Source organism: Oryzias melastigma, linkage group LG17 (genome assembly GCF_002922805.2).
Source record: "Oryzias melastigma strain HK-1 linkage group LG17, ASM292280v2, whole genome shotgun sequence".
NCBI classification, from domain to species: domain Eukaryota; kingdom Metazoa; phylum Chordata; class Actinopteri; order Beloniformes; family Adrianichthyidae; genus Oryzias; species Oryzias melastigma.
In genome coordinates this window covers 3340125-3352298 of record NC_050528.1, presented here as the reverse complement: position 1 = coordinate 3352298, position 12174 = coordinate 3340125, and the positions used below count along the sequence as shown (strand labels likewise).

Sequence of the window (12174 nt, the reverse complement as noted above, 5' to 3'; positions counted from 1 at the left end):
TATGCAATACAAGCCCTGCGATTAACAAAGTGCATTAAGAAAATGAAGAAGCGAAGGTGGTAAAAGCATGAACACACGGCCTCATGCATTCATGATGGAGCGAGTCAAAATATAATGTATTTTATTAGTTCTGCTCATGACAGTATGCACTCTTTTTAGCTTTAAACTGATTGATCTTCTTGGATTGTATATTCACCACATTTATTTTCTTAAAGCCGATTGTTTAGATCACTATAAATGCTACGCTTCCACAAAAATGCAGCTGTTTGTCTGCATCTACACAAAAAACACTTTTGGATTCAATTTTTTAAAATTATGAAAAGCATTTCTACTCCAATGTGTTAAAAGAGAATTAAAGTCTATTGTTGAGTGATTTAAATATAAATATGCACCATGAATTTTTGGCGTTGCTGTTAAGCTGCGTTCACACCGTCCTCGGCAGCGTGCGTTCAAGCCACCACTTCCAATGAGAGGTCTACAGTAAATGTGCCCAAATACGGGTTAAAGTTTCTACACACAGTTTTGAGACAGCTCTCGGCCTCTGTAATGTGTGGATGTTAAACCAGGTTGAACTTTGACCAATCAGGAGCTCAGATTTGGTAGTGATGCACGGATGTTCCAACCGTTTGAAAATGAATCATGAAGGAGAAATAAATAACTGCATTTTGTGTCCGGCTGGAGTTCTGTGACGCCACGTCTTTCATTTATCGGAGCAGATAGGTGGCAGATATGAGCTAGTCAACAGTAGAAAAAGAAGAAGAAGAAGAAGAAGCCCCTCCTTGCTCGTCCAGTGTGAACGCCATGAGCCATACTCATCTTCATGAATGCACATTTAGCACACGTTTGTGTGTGCTCATGCAACAGACCTTGATCTTGATGGGTCATTTCTGCTGTACAGGGCCGGCCCTCGGCATAGGCAATCTAGGCGGTTGCCTAGGGCTCACACATGGGCTCAAAGCAGAGGTTTGACTGTTTTACTTTTATAAATTTTCTTAGAAATTCACTCCCCACTGCATCCTAGTTGAAAAAGACAACTTTAGCTAACTATCCAGAGTTTTTTTTAAATATCTTTACATTTGAAATCCCCCTACTTTCCTCCTCTTTGTTAGCAGGTCGGTGGCGCAGTCAATTAGCATCTCCTTTTAATCAAAGAGTTACCTGGTTTGAACCCCGGCTACAGCGTCTGATTGAAAGACCCCGTAGGGACATTCAGATCTGTTTATAGTCTAGGGCGCCATGCATCCCAGGGCCGGGCCCGCTACTGTAAAAGTGTTCCCAGGGTTTTTTTAAATTTTGATTTTACAATTGTTAGCTGAAATCAATGTGTCAATTTTAGGACCTATTCTCTGCAGTAGCTCACTAGAAATTCCCCTCCAAAGTGTGGGCGGGGCTGTTAGCGCAGAGTAACCCCTCCCCCTTCCCTACTTGCCGCTGAGAACTCTGTGCACGCTGATAGCCCCAAGCTAGCATTAGCGGCACAAAAAAAGAAAATGACAAATAATATTAGAGCTAACCAGCCGTTCAGTTTTGAGCCAGATTCTAGCTTAACTTTTTCTAACAGCTCGTTATCATCTGATCCAACACGATCTGAATGAAGACATTCTCAGAAATCTAGTTTAAGCTGAAATTGTTCATAATAATAAAAAACTGCTTCAAGAACCTGTTAAGAAAACATTAAAAACAGGATTTTCATTGGAGTGGGTCTTCAATAGTAGTTCAATTTGAAATCAGAAAGGATTCGCTTTAGTATTTACTTTAGTGGCTGCTACGAATAGAAAGACACTAACAGTACGAGGTATGCATATTGATCTGAGTATCGATATCAAGGTGAAGTATCAATACTACCGTGATGAGATTGATTCAATACTTTTGATACATTCATTGTAGTTTTTCTTGAACACGGACAGTCAAGAGCTGAAATTTACTTTCCATAGAAGTTCTGCGTCAATCTGTCTGCAGTGTTGCCAGATTGGGCAAAAAACAGCAGAATTTGAGTAAAAACTGCCCAATCTGGCAACATTGGCTTCGTGCTTTCACATTAATGCAAATTAATCAAAGAAACAGTCCTTTGCTTTAGGCTTCCACTGCATACTTTAAAACATTTCGTCTGGTATTATCCTGCTAACACCATGGTCACTTACAAAAGAAATAAATATTCAATCGGTTTTTAGTACTTTGTTCTTGCTATTTTTGTGGTCTAGATCACTTTTTCACCAAAAGCGACGATCTGATCCGTGGTCCGCTGCCATATTGTACAAATAAATTCTACCTGGTACAACATTGCGATTAATCGTGATTAATCCAATACAAAAGTGCGATTAATCCGATTTCTTTTGTAATTGATTGACAGCAGTAATTAAATATAAATGTTCTAAATGTAAAGTTTCGTGTGTGATTTCATATTGAGATTATTAACAGATAATAAGTGGTTGGCAAATACTGAGATTAAAAAAAATGATAGCGATTAATCGCAATTAAAATTTTTTCCAGGTTAGCGATGAATTAGTTAATTTTTATTAATCGATTCCCGGCCCTAATTTTTATTTATTGCAGTGTTGCTTTTGTTTACTGTTTTCACTAATGACTTTGATATTTTATTTTGATTGTATTATATATATATATATATATATATATATATGCAGATTTCGGTAATTAGCTAATAAACATTTTTAGTTGCAAAAAATCTCAGTCCTGTGTTTTATTTTAAATTTATTTTTAAAAATTGTTTATTTCCAAAATTATTCTATAATACAATTTTTTTTAAAAGTATTGTTGTGGTATTGGCAATACTAGCCATGTAATGACTCGTTATCGGATCGATACTGATGGGATGAAGCAGAACTTAGATCCGGTGGAGATAACTGCTGCAATTATCACTTAAGTCGGAGTTTTGTGCCAAACCACGACCTACAGACCTCAAGAGAACAGTCAGAAGTGAGGGATACATTTCAATTGGCACAATTCAAAAATTGTTAAAGGTTACTATTAGTGAAGTGTTACTCAAATTATACAACAGAAACCTCCTTTATGATGCAAGTACAACCAAACATTACAACCACAACAGTAAACAGAGCAAAGACCAAAACAAACACAACACGATAACAACCAGAAAACTGAAGAAGTCTCAACAGTAACAAAACATTATTACCCACAATGCAAAGGGGCGAGGCTTAAGCCAGCTATTTCTAAACAATCTCTATTAGTAAATGGTTACGTTGTTACATGAACACGTTTTCTAAATGTGTTAGATTTAGATTATTGCAACAAACACAACATTTGTTTTGTGTTGCAGCACAAATTAACAACCAGGACTATCGTTGACAACAATTCTGCCTTATGTTTGTGTTTCAGCACGAAAGTAACAAAAACTAATCAAAAGATTAAAAAAACTAAAACAACAGTTCGACATGTTTATGGGAGGACTTTTCAGGAGACTCTTTTAAAATCAAACGTTCGATTAACAGGCAAAAATTTTTTAAATAAAAACCACATTCACAATGAAAAATCCTTCAAAATTTCCCACATTATTCCCACAGAAACGAGATCTTGCAGCACAATAATCCTCAGGGACCCATGTGGTTTTTACTGAGTTATTATGTGACCCAAAGGGGTTCATTAGAACCCAGACTGAGTGCAGGTAGGACTGATTAAGGCGAGAAGATTCTACGGAGCACATGGAGTTCCTTCAGGACAATAAACATGGAGATGCACCTTGAGTCAGACTTTAAAAGACCCTCCTCTTCAGCTTCATCTCCCCTTAATTGTCTTCCTCATCCTCAAAGCTTCCTGAAGGGATGCAGAGAAAGAACCAGCACCAGAAGAGACGCAGAGGGAGAGCGAACATGCACGCTCCTCCAATCATCATTCATGCCCTCAAACAGATTCACATTTTGTGGCCCTTCCCTGTTCCAAACCCAATTACCTCCAAAGCATCTGGAGATCTCATGGACAGACTGTGCTGCGGGGGGAAACCCGTGCACAGATCCAGAAGGGGACACGCTGCAGGGGTGGAAACAGCCGAGAATCAGTGAGTTCTGAGCAAAACCTGCTCCCAGAAACCGACACGGGTCAGTTAGCTCCATCACTCTTGATCCAATTAAGCAGAATGCCAAAGCAGCTGGGCTTCTGGACGCGCCAAAGAAACGGTAAAGAAACACTTCCGTGTAGAACAGGGGTGTCAAACTCAATCACACGAGGGGCCAAAATACACTTTAGGGTCACAGGTCGAACAGGATAAACATTTACTGAACACTCTAGAACTACATTTTAGAAACTTTAAAACCGTAACTTTTTAACATAATTATGAACTAGATATATAGCATTACCTGTGATAATGCTAGTGTGAATGCTGGAAGCTGAATTTGACTGCTGAATTGATAGTTAAAAACACTGAAGCTGAAAGAGCCTAAAAAACTAATAGTGAAAAAACTTAAGTTAGACAAAATAGGTTGCATGTAGCTGAAAAAATAGCTAAACGTAAAAAAAACTGAAAAAAGTGAAAAAAGCCAAAATTAGCCAAAACAGCTAGCATGTAACTGAAAAGATAGCTAAACCTCAAAATATATCAAAGAAGTTGAAAAAGCCTAAATTAGCCAAACCTGCTAGCATGCAACTGAAAAAAATAACTGTCAAAATATCCCAAAATTTAAAAAAACTAAATTAGCCAAAACAGCTAGCATGTAGCTTAAATATTAGCAAAACTCCAAAAGAGCCTTATTCTTATTCTTATTAAATGCCAAATAGTCTTAAAGGCTAGCAGAATGCCAATTTTCAAAACTTTAAAGGTGTAACTTTTTAACATCATTATAAATACAAAAATGTTATTCCAGAACAAATCAACTTAAACCTTAAATAACTTTCAATATTTTACTCTCCATAAAAATACATTTAGTCAAAATTATACAAGTTAGAAAAGAGCCCAAGATAACATCGGGTCATTAATAACAATAAAATAAAATGATCTGGAGGGCAGGAAGGAATTACTCGGAGGGCCGGATCCGGCCCCCGGGCCTTGACTTTGACAGAACAAATCCATGTCTTTGACACTGAGGAAGCTCCAGTGGACTAAACATTATCAGCTTTAATGAAGTCTGTTGAGGAACACAGGAAGAGAAAATCTTCCTCGCTGAGCTCTGGATGAGTGAGTCACCTGCAGAGCTGCAGTGCATTAAAGCATGGCAGCAGATTTATCATTTCATTATTTATAAACCACTTCTGCAAAAACAAACCAAAATAAAAGAGAAACATGATAACATTGAGTTTTTCAGTGATTGTGTAAGAGATTGCGCGCGCGCACGCCGTTCTGTTGGTCTCAACAGATGAAACCTTCCTATAGATGGATTTTTCTCAGCATATCAAAGCCGCTCCACGCGTGATGGATGTCTGAAGATCTCATTTTCTAAGAGAACTCTTCGTGCAGCGCTGCAGAAAAACTGCCTGTGCAAGAATGCGTGTTATTTAGACGCTCCTTTCACCTTCACTTCAGGATTTCCTCTCAGGTCATGCTCGGAGAACATTTGATTTCATTAGGAAGGAAAAACGGGTTTATTACAAATTAAATGGGATTCAGAGTTTTTTCTCCACATACAATCATTTGTTCTTGTTAAATCCTCTTTTCCTGAAATCTTCACACGTGCCTCTGGGTGACCTTCCCTCGTTAAACATCTGAGTGGAAGCTTCTCCTCGTCTGCTGCGCATTCTCTGACGGCTCTCTGATTTATGTCAGGCGAGGAGAAGCTCGTGGAAACATGCAGGGAAGGACTCCTCAGTGAATCAACTGCAGCAAAACCTGAAGAGTCCAAGCTGTGCCGCGCGGAGAAGTCAAAGGAGAACAAAAACTTACCCCCTGGTGCAATAAAACCAACTGCAGCTGAATCCTCCAGCATCCACAGATCCGCGTGCATGTGGTCTGCCTCCTGAAGAAATACAATAAAAACCGACAGGTGCTGTTTCTGCTGCTGCAGGACGCGCGCGCTCTGCCCGCGGTGTCTGCTGCGGCAGCACGACGAGGAGGAGAGCAGGAGGAGGAGGAGGAGGAGGAGGAGGAGGAAGGCGCCAGCTCCTTTGGGGTTTGCACCTCGTCAGACACAGAGGCAACAAACTGAGACAGTTATTTCTGCAAATGATGAGACGCGGCTGCAGGAGGAGGAGGAGGAGGCAGGTTCTGCATCCTGCGACGTCCAAATACAGTCCATCACCACATCTGTATGATCTTTGTTTTTATGAAATCATGCACAGCATCATCTGCGTGCGTGGGACTGACATCCAGCTGCAAACGGGGATCAGACTGGGATGAAAGCCTGGGATGTCCTGCTGTCCGCTCCGCCGCTGGGACCATGCGCGGAGCTCGTGGTGAGCGTGACTCACTGCAGAGACTCAAACCTTCCGGGCTCCGAATTAGTGAGCAGCAAATGAGTCAGAATGTGGAAAGTTGGAGAAAAGTTTGATCCACGAGCGAGAGATCCACGATCGAGAGATCCACGAGCGAGAGATCCACGACTGAGAGATCCACGAGCACCACGGACAGTGACCGAACATGACCTCCAGGTAAAAGATCAAAACTTCAAGAGATCCAAAGAGAGAAGGCATGACACGAGCCAGAGAAACTATGACACACATGTCAAAGTCAAGGCCCGGGGGCGGATCCCCCCCCCCCCCNAGTAATTCTGCCTGGCCCCCCAAATCATTTTATTTTATTGTTATTAATGATGTTATCTTGCGCTCGTTTGTAACTTGTATAATTCTGACAAAATATATTTTTATGGAGAGTAAAATATTGAAAGTTATTTGAGGTTAAGTTGATTTATTCTGGAATAATATTCCTAAAAATGTATTATCCATAATTATGTTAAAAAGTTATGCTTTAAAAGTTTACAAAATTGGCATTCTGGTAACTTTTTGGACTATTTTGGCATTTACTAAGACTTTTTAGGCTGTTTTGAACTTTAGCTAATATTTTAGCTACACGCTAGCTGTTTTGGCTAATTTTTTTTTTTTTTTTTTTTTTTCTAGGCTATTTTGAAGATTGACTATTTTTTCTAGCTACATGTTAGCTGTTTTAGCTAATTTAGACTGTTTGTTTTAGTTCTTAGGTTTTTTGCGGTTTAGCTATTATGCTAGCTGTTTTGGCTAATCTAGGCTTTTTTAGGCTATTTTGAAGTTTACCTATAATTTCTAGCTACATGCTAGCTGTTTTGGCTAACCTAAACTTTTTTGGTTTTAGTTTTAGAGTGTTCAATAAATGTTTATCCTGTTTGACCCGGGACCTAAGGTGTGTGTTGGATTTTGAGCCCTCGTGTGATTGAGTTTGACGCTCCTGATCTAAGAGAATGTGATTAGAAACTAAAGACAGAAGACAAAAAAAGAAAGATCAAGTTTTTATGTTTAGATCAGCATTGTGAAGCTGCAGATTTCATCCTTCAGAATCAAAACAACATTTAATTGAAATAATTGCAAAACAATCAAATTACAAATCCTTCTTTTTATTTTGAAATGTAGTTTTTCAGAAGTCCGACTGAGGTTTGATTCCAGCCTGACACGATGATTGATCACTTGGTTATTAATCAATGAGACGTTAAAAGGATTAAAACAGGAAACAAAAGGACAACATTCAATTTGCTGCTTTACTGGGATCATTTTTTTCCATTAAAATAATCTTCTGATTTCTTCCTGTGAAGATGCAGATCTTATGTGTTGTTCTTCAGAATGTGTATTAAATGTTTTAATAGAGGTAAACCTGAATAAACCAATGACATGAAAAGAGTCGTTTGCTCAACAATGGTAGAAATGTCTTCCTGTGTCAGAGGTCGTGACCTTCAGACTGATGGTCTTCAGTCCAGCATGGAGCCGAGAGACACTAATGGTCACTTTTCTATAGGATTTATTCAATTTATTCTTCATTTTGTGAGATAAAAGTCTAAATACCAGTCTGATAAACAAAAAAAACATTCAAAATAATTCAGATTAATTGCTTTTTTGGTGTCACCACTGTTGGACTGTTCCTCCAAATTGTTTTAAGTTTAGAGTCTTTCAGCCTCTCAGGCAGCTGTTCACACAACCGTCAATCCTCACCTCAGATCTGTCATTACCTGCTGCAAAGTGAACATCTTTTTCTTCTTTCTACATATCATCCTCACAACGCACAACTCTGTCAGTTAACCAGCACCGCCGCTCACTCAATTATGGTAGAAATCCAATGAAGCGTCCGAGACACAAAAGAAAAATCGATATTTTCAAACAGAACAGAGTCAAAGCTGAACAAGAACTCCAGTCAGGACATCGGCTGGGACACCGCAGGACGAGGAGATCTTGTCAAAGAGCAGAGAAGGGATCAGCACCACAGGTGAGATGATGATCCTACATGATCACACATGAGAGCAGAAAATACCTGCAAGGACAGAACAGAAAGTGACGAGAGCAACAGATCCTGTGGGGCAAAAGCTGCTCATGAAACGGCGTCACGTTGGTTTATCGCAGATGTTTGATCCTCAGCTTTGAGCAGTTCGGCTCCTAAGATGTTGGTTTCCAACATTTCTGTTAAAGACACTGAAAAAAAGACACTCAGGAAAGATAAATTACTTTTAAAGTTATGTTCATATTGGAACTTTGAAATACTCTTAGGAAATCTTAAAGTAGTTGTTTGTAACTTGCCAATAAATCTCTGAACATAAATGTTGTTTTCCTTGTTTCCTTTTAGCCTTTCACATTAAAAGCCTCTTATTAGAAATAAAATTAAACACTAAATTATATTTAGGATTTTTTTTTTTATTCAAATTGTTGTGAATCAGGAACAGACAATAAAAACGGTTCTGCCTGCAACTCAGAAGTGAGTTATAACGAACTCCTGCTGCTCTACAGAAACTATGTCTTAGATAACAACAGATTTTGATTTTTCCCAAGAATGATATTGTAACAATTAAAAAAAACACTTTAAATCACGGGTCTCAAACCCCTCGTCTTCATGTGAAAGATTAATGTTAATGCAGACCGCAAGATTGAAGTGAATGATGTCATGTGTTTCCCCTGAGCTGATTGCCACTCCTCCCTGATGGGTTACACCTGTGTCTTTTGGTTCTCTTTCACTCCCCTTCCTGTATATATATGAGTTTCTCCCCTCACTTCCTTGCAGGTTTGTCTTGTCACTTGATGCACCAAATCTTGTCTGCCATTTCAGGTGTAGTGTGGCTTATAGTTTTTTTGGACTTTGACTTAGAGAATAATCCCGTTTTTTCCAGCTTTGTGCTCTTCCTTAGTTTTTGGATTCTTATGTTATTAAAGACACTTTTTTTTGGAGCTGATACCTGTCCTGCGATTGTGTCCACACACCAAACCCTGACAAATGACACTTGCTGTGTGCAGAGCTGAATGAACCAATCACGGTGAGGTATATGGCTCTGGAGGCGGGACATCGGCGGCTGTCCAGTCCCTCCTCACTCACTCATTCATTCCTCCAGTCAGTTGGAGGAGGAGGAGCCATGAAGCTGCTGAAAGGGCCTCATACCGAACGCGATTCACATGCCCCGCCCCTCTTTCGCCTCGCGGCAAATTCGCTGCTCACCGCTTGTTAAAAAATTTGTTTCTGACACTGCGCCGCGTGTGGGAGGAGCTACCAGCTCTGACGGCTCTCATTAGAATGAATGAGAGACACGTGATGCTGACGGAAACGTTTGTTTGACGTGCTGGATGTTAAATCAGAGCATCCCAACCTCAGAGCCTCAAACCTGTGCCCCGCCCCTCTTTCACCGCAGGGCGAATCGCTGCTCCTGCCTGTCAAACATGATCTGAGCATGAGGCCGCGGTTGCGTGCGGCTGTCTGTAAATTCTAAGGTGTTGAAACACCGGTTTTGCAGTATTCTTTATTAAATGTTGTGAGTTTTAGAGATTTGAGTTGCTACGCTAGCTTGTAGCGTACGCAAAGTTGGACGCCATATTGGAAAATTGGTGGACGGACAGGCCCTACGACAGACTGGCGACCTGTCCAGGGTGAACCCCGCCTTCGCCCATCAGTAGCCGGGATAGGCTCCGGCACCCCGCGACCCTCGAAAGGGACAAAGCAGTCAAGAAAATGAATGAATGAAAGGTGGAAGGACAGGGAAATGTGGAGTACTAAATATATTCTAAACATTATTAATGTAATTCTAAACAATCTGAATTTGGCTGATGACGATGATAGTGCTGATAGCTGACGATGATGAAATTGATAGCTGAAAACACTGAAGCTAATAGCTGAAAAAGCTCAAGCTAATAGTTTAAAACGCTGAAGCTGGTAGCTGAAAACGCTAAAGCTGATAGCTGAAACAGTTGAAACTAATAGCCGAAATCATGAAGCTAATAGCTAAAATCGATGAAGCTGACCGGCAGCTAAAAGATTAGTTAAATGCTACATTAGCCTGTAAGACCAAAAAAAGCCTAAGTTAGCCATAATAGCTAGCTTGGAGCTGAAATGTTAGCTAAACTCCATAACATCCTTAAAAAATAAAAAAATAAAAAAAAGCCTAAATTGGCCAAAATAGCTAGCATGTAGCTGAAATATTAGCTAAAAATACAAAAATCAGAACAAACACCCCCCATATCGCCAGTTTTTTATTTATTTTGCCTGTCCTTAAATGTTATTTTGTACCTGTATTGAACAGTGTTGTGGTAAAAAACAAAAACAAATAAAAACAATATTCCCCCCTTGTGGGGTTTGCATCAGCGAGCTTCCAATTGTTAGGTCAGGAGCTCTAACCGCTGCGCCATCTAGTGGCAGGAAAAAGTGTAACATGGTCAAATCTCGTTTTATCACTAACAGTCATCATGGTGATGATCTTTGGGCAGTGTTGGAGGTTTAAACTCCTAAATAGCCTATATACAACCTTAATAAATGCCTAAATAGTCCAAGAAGCTAGCATAATACCATTATAACTGTACAACTCTCTGACTCCTTATAATATAAAGTAACGACTAATCGTCTATTACATTTTTTTTAATAGTCAATTAGTTGACTAGTCGTGGCAGCTTTACTTGATTTTGATTAATGCTTTTTTAGGTCATTTGTTTCCTTCATTTGTAGATTCACAAACCACCAGAATTCACATCTTTTATGAGCATTTAATAAAATGATCTTCACATTTTCAGACGCTTTTGCATTAATTCATCAGCGTTCCCTCAGTGAGAATAATAATCAATTTCTTCTTCTCCAAATGTCCATGCGCCAGTGCACCTCCGCTGGATGAAGCCCTCCACGGGACGTCTCTGTCTGCCACTCACCAGTCAGACAGTCGGACTGCATGAGGACTCGTCCCTGACAGCATGTGGTGGAGGAAGCATCGACTCTGTGAGCCCACCCACCTCATCCCGACCCCCCCTCACCTTTTTATTTCTCCTCCCACTCACCGGCGTCCTGCTGAGCTCCTCACTTGTCCAGGATTAATCAATCATTTGATGTGATAGAAAGCAGGCAGGAAGGTTTTCCGTTCAAACTGCTGCTGCAATATGCAGATGAATGAAGTGACTCATGTTTCTTCTTCACATTTCTGTGAAGTTCTAAAAATGAAAATGAGGAAAAAAACATCATTTATGCTCAGAGATACATTTCAAAAGGACGTTTGGAAGATTTCCTCCATCTAACTATATGAAAAGCTTTAAATTCAAAGATTTCTGATGAAAAACCCAATTTAAAAATACAGAAATACTTCAAACCAACGAAAGATCACAGGAATCATCTTCTTATTTTCTGATTTATGTATGACAGGATCCTAAAAAACATTTTATTTTTAAGTGTTTGTGTTGTAAATGTACTTTTATGAGTAAGAGATTAATTCTGCTCGACTGTCAGCGAGTTTATGGCGTCTTTGCCCAAAATAACTGATATCTGCTCGGGTCGGAACTGCTTAATGGGTCAATTTTACAATTGAAACGCCCAAAATACTGGATCAAACCGGCCCGTACTGTACCAGACTGCTCAGTGGAAACAGAGCTAAAAGTCCCACTACAACAATTTGTTTTATTTTCTTTAAATGTTCCCAGTGGGGTTTTAATTAGGACTGTGACGTTTTTAACAAAAATTCCACATCCTAAATGTCTTAAAAAGCCATTTTTCCTGTTGATCTGAAACCTTCTTTTCCAAAAATCCCTCTGTGTGGGCGTGGCTTATAGTGCTGAGCTGCGTAACCTATAATATTGTTCTTATTAATG

At 39.6% G+C, this 12174-nt stretch overlaps 1 protein-coding gene across 4 annotated transcripts in view; it reads right to left on the bottom strand.

Moving 5' to 3' along the window:
• adcyap1r1a (adenylate cyclase activating polypeptide 1a (pituitary) receptor type I) overlaps positions 1–5998 on the bottom strand; it is a 36511-nt gene extending 30513 nt beyond the window's left edge. For 2 of the 4 annotated variants that reach the window (XM_024274045.2, XM_024274047.2), the window contains exon 1: positions 5843–5996. The gene's annotated coding sequence lies outside the window, so the exon portion shown is untranslated. Of the gene's footprint in view, positions 1–5842 lie in introns of all 4 variants that reach the window. The other 2 variants (XM_024274044.2, XM_024274046.2) reach the window with 2 other exon arrangements.
• Positions 5999–12174: the final 6176 nt, after the last annotated feature.